General features: G+C 40.2%; 1 protein-coding gene across 2 annotated transcripts in view; it reads right to left on the reverse strand.

Annotated features, from left to right (window-relative positions):
• Btg4 (BTG anti-proliferation factor 4) overlaps positions 1 to 13,119 on the reverse strand; it is a 111,267-nt gene that overhangs the window by 64,509 nt on the left and 33,639 nt on the right. The window lies entirely within an intron of this gene.

Raw genomic sequence — 13,119 nt, forward strand, 5'->3', positions numbered from 1 at the left:
AGTTATCTGAGTAATAAAAAGTAACATACATAGGTAGAATGAACAGTTCCATTGTTCTACAAGAGCAGCAGTGACCTGCACAACACAATAGCCTATTACTTATTTATGAGTAACTACAAGAAGGGAGCTCAGGGCAGCAAACACAAAGTCATGATAAGAATATGAGGATATTTATTACCCTGGTTAATCAGTACACATTTCATATGTATTCTGATAAGTCACACTGCTGTTAAAGTCTTATATTTAAAGAGACTGGGAATGAGAGTGGTCATTTGGAAAACTTTATACCAGCAACAAGCAAGAATGATTGGAAATCAGAAGATCACAGAATTCAGTTTACAATGGCCTTTGTTAACATGTTGGATAATTTGAATATCAAAATCATTAACAGTAAAATCAACAAGAGAGTGCGACCCATTAGATAAGACAGAAAAACATGGGTGTGTGTGGATACAAAATAAATGAATAAATTAAAACTTTGATGAGGAATGGAATATTTACATGATTTCAAGTGCCTCACCCACAAAACGATCATTAATTACCAAAGTGACACCACAGGCAAACACTGATCAATGTGAATATTGTCAATAACGGAGCATCCTGAGGTTAGAGCCCTCATATCATGAAGGAAACACGGCATCACATCTGTGCTCTTTCTGCCAAAGCGTACAAGCTGATCATAAGGAAGCCATACACAAAACAAGTTCATAGGCAATCTGCGAAATACTGGACTGCAAACCTGAAGTCTGATGATAACGAAAGTGAAAGCAAGCCAGGGGTAGCTGCAGTTCGAGGGCAGTAAACGGGGTGGTAGCTAAAAGCACTACTTGATTCTGAAATAGATCCCTTTTTCCTGGAAAGGAAAATATGGGAACAAACTTGGGTGAAGTCTGAGGATTAAACAGTATAATGTGTTAGTGCTAATTTCCTGATCTTTATGATGCATTGAGGATATATCCTAACAGTGGGAATGTCTTTGTAGAAAATGCACATCAAAGTAATAAAGGACAATGGACCATCAGGTTAACAACTTTCTCTCATGTGCTTTGGGGATGGAGGAATGCTCTTTGCACTGTACTTGCTATCTCTTCTCCTAGTTAGAAATTATTTAAGGAAAACCATTTACAAACATCAGTACTCTAATTATTGATTACATCACTTACACTATACCATCCATGCATCTGAGCTCAGCACACATGCTGTGGCTGGGAGCATCCAACAGTCTTTGATCCAAGACAAAAACAAATGAATTTCTGATAGAGCCATCATCATAATCCAGCCCCAGGTTCTGGCCAAGCTCACAGATCTTTGTCTTGCCCTTAAAGGCATCAGGGAGCTGTGATGAATTACCTTAGTCACCCTGCAAAAGCCAATTCGGAGACTCCTTTCCTACAAGATTCCCTATCTTTCCCTTTTGGAAATGCAAATAAGTTTTGTGTGTGTGTGTGTGTGTGTGTGTGTGTGTGTGTGTGTGTGTGTGTGTGTGTGTGTGTGTGTGATCTAGAATAAATAAACATTAAGGTGTCTTTCAACTCTAAAATCATTTTATTTCAAAATGATGTTTTTCCTAACTTACTGAGTATATTACAGCCTTCCGAACATGTAGTAAGAACATGCATAATGGCAGAGACATTATGCCATTAAAATAAGAGATTATTATGGGGAACTGCACCCTAAAAGGTGAAGCCAATTCTGTACAGACCTTTGTTTCTTTCTACAAAAGACCAGTAAATAGTTACTAATTGCTAAGTGATCTTAAGTTATCAGTGAGTCCTGAGTTTGAACATTAGAAAAGGTAGTCAGAATGAGTTATCAGATCAGGGACATTAGGAGAAACAAGTTTCCCAAAATATAGTAAGGGCAGTTATAAAATTTCCAAGAAAATGGAATTATTAAATGTATAACAACCTCCTGAATAGGTACTTGAACATTTTCTAGCATTTACTTATTCTAATCAGAAAAATTAATCTACCTTAAGGAGTTAAATTTAGTATTAGACTGTTAATCTCTGTTCTCACAAGTCCAAATAGACTTATAACTGCTTAGCTGTAGCAGTAGGAAAAGTCAGTACATTAACTTTGCCAGAAAACTGGGGGCAGCTTTAATTTTTTACCACCAGGTGGCAGTATTAAGATGTCATAGAAATCTTGACCAATTCTAATCTTCAGTTTGTGTCAAATTCCTACATCAATCGCAAGAAGGGGGTCGGGTAAGGAAAAAAGGAGAGGTAACACAGTAGAATGACGTCGTTAAGATCGTGGGCTCGGGCATCAGGTGTCTAGGCTCCCAGTTTTCCTTCTGCCACTTACTGGCTGTGCCATTTTAAATGAGTTACTTCATTATTGAAGCCTCCATCTCTCCTTCTCTAAAATGAGACTCATAGATTCTGAGGAGACCCTTCAGCCTGTAAAGAGCTTGCCACACAAGCATGAGGGTCTGCGTTCAGACCACAAGCACCCACAGAAGAAGCAGAGCCTAGCAATGCTCCCTATCACAGGCAGACAGAGACAGGGTTATTCCAAAGGCTCACTGGCCAGCCAGACTACCTGACCATCTCCAGGCTCATCCAGAGACCTCGTCTCAAAAAATTAATAAATAAGGTGGGAATCAATAGAAGAAGAAACTCATCTTCAAGCTCTGGCTTCTTCACAAGTACACAGGAACAAGAACACACACACACACACACACACACACACACACACAGTGTGCTTGGTATATCTTAAGGGTTGATTTATGTATAGCCCTTAAGTTTTTCATATACTGAAAGTTCGAACCCCCTTTAAGAAACCCTTTCGGGGGGTGGGGGGTGGACATGAAGTTCCACTCCTCTCTGAGGGCTATTGGCACTTGACAGCTGCTTTGAGAGGGAGGAGAGTCAGTTCTTTTTAAAAGTGTGACTCCTAGTGGATCAACCACTCTTCAGAGCAGGCCCCACACCCAAGTGTATTTGGGCAACATACATTGGACTCAACAGATTTGGGATTGTAGTGAGGTGGGGGCAGATCCAGGAGGAGTTGGGTAATCAAAATATATGATATGAAATTCTCAAAAACTAATAAAAAATTTAAAATAATAATTAATAATAATCTAAATACATAAAAGAAATTTCTTTTTTAAAGATTTATTTACTTACTATGTAGTGTTCTGTCTGCATGTACGCCTACACACCAGAAGAGGGCACCAGATCTCATTACAGATGGTTGTGAGCCACCATGTGGTTTCTGGGAATTGAACTAAGGACATCTAGAAGAACAACCAGTGCTCTTAACCTCTGAGCCATCTCTCCAGCTCAAGAAACTTTTTTTATGAGACATTGAAGATCTTAGTTAAGAGGGGGGTCATTAAGACGGCACTCTAATTCCAATGACTAGCATCCTCATAAAAAGGGACATTTGGAAATGGCTGTGCACATGGGAAGAACAAGATGAGAAGATGCTTCTACAAGCAAAGGAGTACCAAAGATAGACAGAGACCAGGTGAGAGCTGTGGACAAGTGTGGTGTGTCTTTTGCAACCATCAGAAGGAGCAAAATCTGCCGTTGCCTTGATCTTCAACTTCTAAACCCCCAAACTGTGAGAAAAAATACCTTTCTTTAGCTCAATCCACCCAGCTGTGATACTTGCTTCTGGCAGCCTAAGCCACTACTATAGCACATGATAAGAGCTCATTAAACAATAGCTAATACCAGCCCTGTACACCTTTAATCTCCTTGCATAAAACAATAGTTTTTTAACTGTCCAAAACATTTTACCCTGCACCACAGACCTCCTTGCTGCATCAATCTAACCTTAACACCCAAGGCAATGCTTAAGAGTAAACAGATTATGCTTAAATAGGCACCACTGCAAATCACCCCAAATTCTCCTTCCTGCAGAGAGAGGCCCGCCCCTATCGGTTAGGCTGCCATGCTGTCCACGGTTGTGTGGATTCAGAGCTGCCTGCTCTGTGTGCGTGATGCAGACAGAACATGAGGGAGTGTTACCTCCCAGGGTGGCCTCAAGTGCTCAAAAGGTCCACACCTAGCTTGAGGCCACAAATTACCTTCAGGACAGACACCACCCTTAGTTTAAAGGAGAGAGACAGAGACAGACAGAGACAGAGAGAGAGAGAGAGAGAGAGAGAGAGAGAGAGAGAGAGAGAGAGAGAGAGAGAAACACAGAATGCATTAGCCCCTGGTTAGAATTTTAACTAAAAGGAATCGTTAGTATGCCTTCCTCATTTAAGTGTTTACTTGAATGAATTTATTAGAAAATAAAAGACATCCCAAAACAACTGGGGAAAGCTGAACCTAGAATGACAAAATTAAAGCTTTGTTTGTGCTACTGTTAAGAGTGGTGGTGGGGTAACATTTCACTGCTTGTTGTTTGGTTTAAAGAGAACGTCTTATTGGTTAGAGATCTGTCTGGGGCTGGTGAGGTGGTCCACCGGGTAAAGGCGCCTACTGCACAAGCCTCACAGCCTCAGTTGCTTGATCCCTGGAAGCCATGTGAAAGCGGAAGGAGAGAACCAACTCCACTGAGCTGTCTTTTCACCTCTACATGTGTGTCATGATATGTGGGCCCACATATACACACATCATTTGTGCACGTGTATACACACACACAATTATTATTATTTACTTTTTAATGTAAACATTTTAAAGATGTGTAGGTAATATAATCCAATGTCTTAAAAAAGAAAAAAAAAAAAAAAAAAAAAAAAACACATGCTAGCAAGAACCAGGACGGGATGAGGAGTGCAGCAAGACTAGAAGACTGGGTCACTGTATTCATCTCCTGCTTTTATGTGCTTGAAAGTTTCCATTAGAGCGAGTGAGTGTGTGTGTGTGTGTGTGTGTGTGTGTGTGTGTGTGTGTGTGAGCGTGCGTGCGTGCATGTGATAAAAGTAGAAAACGAACCAAGAGGGGAGGAAGAGCTCCTACGGGGGAAGTAGTGAGCAATAGGGTAATAGAATGTGACATGGCAGCCTAAGGGGAGACTATGTGTGGGGAAGAGAGGGACCAACAAGAAAGGGAGGAGTGTTGGAGAATATTAGTTTAAGATGTGTTACATTTGTTTATGCTGTGGAACATTTTTTTTAATGATGCAAAAATGTGTTGCATTCTTTTATATTGCATTTGTTTAACTCTGTGAAGCTGTGTTACTCTGTCTAAAACACCTGATTGGTCTAATAAAGAGCTGAACGGCCAATAGCAAGGCAGGAGAAAGGATGGGTGGGGCTGACAGGCAGAGAGAATAAATAGGAGAAGGAAAAAAAGATGGAGGAGGAGTAAGAGAAGGAGGAGGAGGACATCAGGGGCTAGCTACCCAGCTACAGAACCAGCAACAGAGTAAGAAGTAAAGAAAGGTATTTAAAATGAAGAAGATAAAATAGAGAAAGATAAAAGCTCAGAGATAAAAGATAAACAGGATAATTTAAGTTAAGAAAAGCTGCCTAGAAACAAGCCAAGCTGATGCCAGGATTTATAAGGAGAAATAAGCCTCTGTGTGTGATTTATTTGGGAGCTGGGTGGTGGGCCCCCAAAGAGCAAAGAGCCAAAAAGAGTGAGTTTTAAAAAAAGAAAGAAAATAAAAGACCAATAATTACAGAGGAGAAAGGACAGTGGGGGATGAAAATGAACAAAGTGTAAAGAAAACATGTATGAAAATGTCATAATGAGACATTTTTCTATTAATTTCAAAAGGTTTCCACTGGAAAGTTTTAAAAACAAAAATGGGAAAAGAATCACAGGCCTTCCTCTTGCTGGGGAAGCTCTACATTGGGTAAGGTAGAAAGTTCAGAAATTCCTATGAATCTCTCCTCACGGGAAGTAATCATGAGTGGCGTGGAGTTGAACACTGGTATTTTATCAGGCATTTACCTAACACCTGCCCCCTCCCAGGAGCTGAGCTAAGATGAACAAGAAGACGTGGATTCCCAGAGAGACGCCTCTGTGCTAAGTTCCTTCTCAGCTATAACCCCCCTAATCCTCACAATACTGCAAGGAAGAGAGTACTTTTATCAAGGGTCCAACTGCCTAACCAGGAGCGGTTTCTGCTCTTGTTGCCTGTTCCATAAATCATCCCACAGATGGTTAAGTTGTATATCCTAATGTGGATGCAACTGGAATGCCCTTGCTCTTTTAAATGTATACGACTTTGCTTCTATGGAAGCAAAAATGGAAATCACTTGCATTTTTTCATGCATTGTCCCTACCATTTTTTTAATTGATGTGTGTATCTTAAATACCTTCTGTGTTTCCAACCCTGTAAACACAAAGATAAATATGGCCCTACCCTAAAGTGTTCACAATCTACCTGTAAGTAAGCCAAGGTTACTGCCTTTGAAGTACATCAAAGAGGCAATTGTAGCAAGGGCGGAGCCTGACATAGCACCGAGTCTTCATAAACCCAATAGTTTTCCAAAGTCCCACCTGCCTCTGCAAGCTTCCCAGACATCCGCACAGCTCAGTAAGTCACCTTGTCACCCACAGCCCTTAACATATGCTTCATCATAGCATTCTTCACAGTCACAGATAAACTCACCCTTGAATTCACTGTTTCTGTGAACCACCCTCCCCCGAGACGCTTAGAACAGTGCTTTGCACTTTACTAGTTACACACGTGTTCATGTGAAATGAAAAGGTAAGTGCAACAGGGCTAATTTCCTACTCTCCCGGTTGCCCTTTCACTTGTATACCTCTCTTCTTTTGCTACTAAAAACAGTCCATCTAGAACCTCTTAGCAGACATGAATGTGTTTTCAATATATACAAAATCATTATTGTATACAAAGAAACATGCAAAAATTGAGTCACTTTCTATGGGATAGTAATTATTTTTTACGAAGTCCCATGTAGGCAGAGAGATCTGATGTAAAGAGTTAGTCTATAGGAAGTTGCTCTAATCTAAAAACAACAAGCAGCTTATGTTTTGAAAAGATTTGTTTTTCAAGAAAAGAATGTCTTCTTTTTAGAAGAGATTGCTTTTCCTTTCCCTTTTTTGGATCAAGAATGGCACTTTCTCAAAATGGCTTGTTCAGGGTTACTAAGCCATTTAACCACCAATGTGTTCTTAGCATCTTGGGAACCGCTCTTTTCTCCCTATCAACCAGACTTTCATCCCCTTTTAATGTGTCATCCCCTAAATAAATTCATACTTCTCTGTTTTTTACTAAATCTAATGAGTGTCACAAAAATAGTGAGTTTTTATCATCTTAAGTTCTAAGGCTCTGCTCCTGGACAGAGAGATAAGACTATCAGGTGTCACCAGGGCTGTAGTAGAGAACTGTGATTAGAGAATACAAGATAAGAAGCCAGCCCAGCCTCCTCTGCACTACAGCCCAATTTCTCTAGTAATAGGTACACGGTGAGCATTGTTGAGGTTACATTGTATCTCCTACATGGACCATTGCCTGACTATCATCCCTCTAATCTAGAACCACAAAAAAATTGTCAATCAAAAGTGGAATCATTCACGTCAAACTTTAGTAAAAACAGAGTCAGGAGGCCTCTGGTGTATACCTACTTATCATAAGGACGATGGCAAGGACTCTCTGAATAGCACAATCTTCCACAAAGGTCACCACAACATTTCTGTGAAAACGTCTGCCCGACAAATTTCTCTTCAACCTTGGACTGGTGTCCTCCCTGCTGCTGATCGTTGTAGTCAAGGATAATGTCTTCAAAACAGCTGGCAGAGCCTTCCTCACTCTGCCTTTTAAACCCGCCCTTTTCCTTTGCCTCCTCTGAAATGCCTCACAGCACTTATTTATTTCCAGTGGAGAATTCCCTACTCAACCCTAACAAAATAATCACTTCTTTCGAGATTCTTCCCTTGATTTTTGGACCGACACCGTCTTCAGAATCCAGTCCAAACTCTTCAGCTCAGCATCCAGTGGCTCTGTGATTTGTCACTTGCCACATCTGAATCTCCATGACTTTCCCTAATAATACTCAAGACTTGCTGCTCCAGTCCACACTTGCCTCCTGCTGCTGACTTTGCTCCTTTTCATTGGCCAAGAATGCTCTTTCCCTATATTTTTATGTGACAAGTCCTACCATAAGTCAAAATTCAGTTAAGTACTACACTGTCCTTGAAGCTTCTCACTTCTTCTAACGCCCTTTGGATATTTCTCTAAATCCTCTTTTCTCATGATTCTCAGTCCTTTTTGTCTATAGGCAGTGAATGGAATAGCAGCAGAGAAAAAGACCCAGAAATAAAGAGGTTAATTAAGAATCAACCTATACCTGGACAGTGACGTGTAACTGGGGAAAAAAAAAAAAGTTCCTGAGAGGGATGGAGACATTGCTCAGTGGTTAAGGGCATTGTTTGTTCTTCCAGGGGACCCCTGCTAAATTCTCAGCATGCACATGGCAGCTCACAACAGTCTGAAACTACAGTTCAAGGGGATCTGATGACTTCTTTTGACCTCTGCCACATCTGCACATATATTGTGCATAGACATAAATGCAAGTGAAACATCTACACACATAAAATAAAAGCTGAAGTTTTTTGGATGTTTCCAGGACATGTGATCTACACTGACCCAGTCTGACTATAGATCTATAGGTGCTGTAGAGTAAATGGTATTAATGTATTTAGTCAGTGAATCAACAAATCTTTACTGAGCACCTACTCTCTATATGACAGCTACTCTGTTAGACACTGAGGATGTGAACTGTAGAATACATAGTCTCTGATCTCAGAGTTGTGATAATCTAGTAAGGAGCCAGGTAACAAACAGTCAATAAAATATACTGTGAGAATGAATGAGGCATGCATGCAGGCATCCAGCATCACTAAGCTCAGGATGTTGAGTAGACCAGGCTTCTTAGACTTTTTCATTTGCAACCTCTTTTACTTTATTCGGCCATAGATATTTAAGTATAGAAAACAGCCATAGAAATCAAACCTTTACTGACAATAAATTATAAAGAATTGGTTTTAAAACATTTCTTTGGCATGTATATAATTTTACCACTTATTGAAGATTAAAGCAAATTTGCATACTATTAAATGAATGTGCTTATTAACTTTTACATAAATACTAAACTTTGGCTGAACATTGGAAACTGTAGGATATAGAGCATCTTCAATATTTTCCAGGTGATTGACATTGTGATTTTACGGACGTTAGTGCTAAGAATGGTATTCATATAAATATCTAGTGCACAATAGCTGAAGTATATTTGGGGTCATTCCAAAAATTGTGGGAAACTCTGTCTTAACCCCAAGCCAAAATTCACTTAATTCTTTTATTTCAAAAATGGTTACTTTATTAAACTGTTACATTAATAAATTCCTAACAAATAAAATATCAATAGATTTAACTAAAACAAAAAGTTCTTGGAGGCTTTCGATTTTATAGAGTAAAAACATCCTATAATCAAAAATTTAAAAACCATACTGCAGGATAACACTTTGACTTGAAAAAAACTGTTTTAAATAAAAGTTAGCATTGCAAACAGGGATTTTTAAAAATCACACATTCTAACACAATACAAAGCAAAGATACACTAATTTGATTCATGCTAGGGAATTAAAAGTATTAAGTTGTTGTTTTCTGTAATTAAGCCATTATGTAAAAACTTTGTATGTACAGTAAAAACACGGCAATTCACTGCATACAAAAATCTCAAATGTGAGCTGAGGTATTTCACACAGCATTTGTTGGAATTGTGCGATGTGACAGTATGCACAGTGTAAAGCACATGTATTATATGTTCAGACCAAGGCTCCAGTGAGGCCATGTGACCCAACAGAGTGAGCACTGCCAAACACACTTCCAGTTCAGTATGTACTGCAGTTTGAACTAATTTTTGGTCATTGCAGATTCAGAAACCTTTTACTGTTGTCAAGTTTTTCATGATCCCCAAAGTCGGTTACATAACTCCATATGGAATCTCATCCCACAGTATAAAAAGCTGTGGTGTGAAGCCGGGCGGTGGTGGCGCACGCCTTTAATCCCAGCACTCGGGAGGCAGAGCCAGGCGAATTTCTGTGAGTTCGAGGCCAGCCTGGGCTACCAAGTGAGTTCCAGGAAAGGCGCAAAGCTACACAGAGAAACCCTGTCTCGAAAAACCAAAAAAAAAAAAAAAAAAAAAAAAAAAAAAAAAAAAAAGCTGTGGTGTAGCGATTGGGGGAACAAGACTGAAAAGACAGAAATAGTCCATACATGGAGTCATAAGCCTTGCTGAGTAATCTGAACTTTGGCCCTGTGCTGAGTATTTTCTTTAGCCATATCAACACGTCCCCATACGGATCCATTTTCTACCATTGTCTTGGTTGCCCTGTCCCCAGCATACTGCGCTACCCAACTCCCTGCCCATCTGGTTTCCCATTTGATTGGGAAATGGAAGCTTGAGCAGGCCATCTGTGAGCAGGCAGGCAGGTAGTCATGGTAGTTCTTTCCCCACCCCCTTCATATCAACAGCAGCAGCTGCATCTCTGTAACTAAAGCTCCTTCCACTGACCCTACTCCAGCTGATGCTAATCCATTCTCCTAGTTAGCTTACAGTGTGTCAACCTGACACACTGAAAAGTTATCTGAGGGATTCCCAACTGAAGGACTGGCCTATGGGCATATCTATGGGTCATTGTCTTGATTCTTGATTGCTGTGAGAGGGCCCGGCCCATTGTGGGTAGTGCCACACCAGAACAGATGGCCCTGGGTTCTAGAGGAAAGCTAGCTGAGCACAAGCCAAAGAGAGCAAGCCAGTAAGCAGCTTTCTGCCACAATTTCTGCCTCTTCTACTGCTGAATTCCCATCCTGACTTCCCTCAATGATGGACTGCGATTAGAAAATGTAATCAAAATAAACCATTTTCTCCCCAAATTGTTTTTGTACGTGGTGCTTATCACAGCAACAGGAAGCAACCTAGGTCACCCAGGAACTATTTCTTTTCCTTGTCTCCCCAGCTCTAACAGCTCCCATTGCTACTAGAATCTGGTCACCTTCCTATGCATGATTGACTTCCCTAACTGTCCACATAGCTACACATATTACATAGATTAAAGTATCTGCCTTTGAAGCATGTGAGATAAATCTTATTAAGTGTCAAGACCCCAACTGATATAATCCCAAAGGCTATGGGAGGCACATAAGTTTGAAGAGAAGTATCTCACAATTAGGGATGTGCACTAGAAAGAGCTTCATTTCCGCAGCGTGAAGAGCCTGGCAGAAAGCAAATGTAGGGGTAAGGTACAGCCACTTAGGAAGTTATTTCATAGCATAGACAAGAGATTGAGGGCAGTACCAATTCAAAGAGATGGACTAACAAGATATCAAGGAAGCAGAATTAGTAGAACTTAGTGATCAACTAGATATATAAAAATGAAAAGTAACAATCAAAACCAAATGGCTAGCACTGAAAAAACGATTAAAGGAAAAATATGATGATCAGTATGTACCTCCAAGAAATGAAGCCCTCAAGTTTAGCCTATTCCCAAAAATAACTCCCTCCAGACTGCAGAGATACAGACAAGAGACTGGGAATCATCGACCAAGAGCCTCTGGATCATACACCTTAGCCCAATTCTGATGCCAGAATTGTGAAGCAGCCCTCTCACATAGATCTAATAATGAGGGAGGAAATACTTAGGTCATATAGGCATATATAGGTTATATGTCTGGTCTACAGGATATTCATTTTATTACAGATTAGCAAGTTGCTGTGTGGGTTTGTGAAGAATCTTGAAACTTAGTCTCCCAGAGTACGATCCACCCTGACTCTGGAATGATCAGGTCTCTGCATCAGCAAAGAAACTAGAAGTAGGCTTGTCCCTTTACCTCTCCCCCTCCCCGAACCCTTCTCACACCCCAGGATCTGTGTCCCTGCTGCACTCTCTTCTTTAAGTATACAACCTGTCTCCTCCTACTTTGTCTAGCTAACTTCAAATGGTCCTTTACAATTCAGCTTCAAGGTGCTGCTTCATAAGCCCTTCTACAGACCCTGTATTGCCTGTCTTAATTACGTGCAGCCACATGAAGTTTGTCAGAAGTTTGTTCAGAGGTGCTGCATTTGCTCCTAGCACCTAGCTTAATGCCTGGACCACAGCTTGTCCTCTTTATTAATAAGTTGAAAGTAACTAAATTCAGAGCGTGCATTTGACTCAACCTTATATCTTCCTAGAATGATTAGAATATTTTGTGCACTGTAGATTAGTATTTGTTAAGTATCTAAATGACAAGATACAATGTTAAAAGGAACATATAATTAATGATGATAATCATGACAACAAACCCAAAGAAAGTCTAAAGGAACTGCCCAGGAAGCAAATTTTGTTTCCCAAAAGGGTTTATAGAGTAAACTAATGTGTGATTAAGAAAGGAAGGAAGGAAGGAAGGAAGGAAGGAAGGAAGGAAGGAAGGAAGGAAGGAAGGAAGGAAGGAAGGAAGGAAGGAAGGAAGGAAAGGTGCTGTAGGATCTTGTTGTGAATTAGATCTGCCAATATAATCTGTAGGAGCCAATCCTGAAGTTGTATAGAAACATCTGTTTCTCAAGCACTGATTAAGCTAAATATTTTTCAGTTGCTATGGCTTTGGGGTCTATTTTTGACACGGACACCAAATGCAGCTAATCATATAGAAACTCTAGTTCACTTTGTTGCCATTTGACATTGAGGATTCTAATCTCACCTGTGAGGTCAAAACACACCAGACTCATACCACAAAGGATAACTTTCCTTGATCCTCAGCAGCAAACAGCAGCACTTTGTCATTTATTCTGGCTTCATGGGCTTTCAAACAGAGCAGCCTAAGAAGAGCCTCAGAAAGCCCTACGGACATCTCTTGGACACACTGTAGAGCGCCACCTCCCTCCCATTGCTGGGTTCGTTTTTTATGGAGGGACTTTAAGAACATATTCAAGCTCAGCCCCAGCAGCCAAAAAAAAAAAAAAAAAAAAAAAAAAAAAAAAGTCTCCACATAATAACCAAAACACTAAACATACAGAATAAAGAAAGAATATTAAGAGCTGCAGAGGAAAAAGACCAAGTTACATACAAAGGCAGACCCATCAGAATTACACCTGATTTCTCAATGGAGACTATGAAAGCCAAAAGGTCCTGGACAGACGTTTCATAGACACTAAAAGATCACAGATGCCAGCACAGACTACTATACCCAGCAAAACTCTCAA

Source organism: Peromyscus leucopus, chromosome 7 (genome assembly GCF_004664715.2).
Source record: "Peromyscus leucopus breed LL Stock chromosome 7, UCI_PerLeu_2.1, whole genome shotgun sequence".
Taxonomy (NCBI): Eukaryota; Metazoa; Chordata; class Mammalia; order Rodentia; family Cricetidae; genus Peromyscus; species Peromyscus leucopus.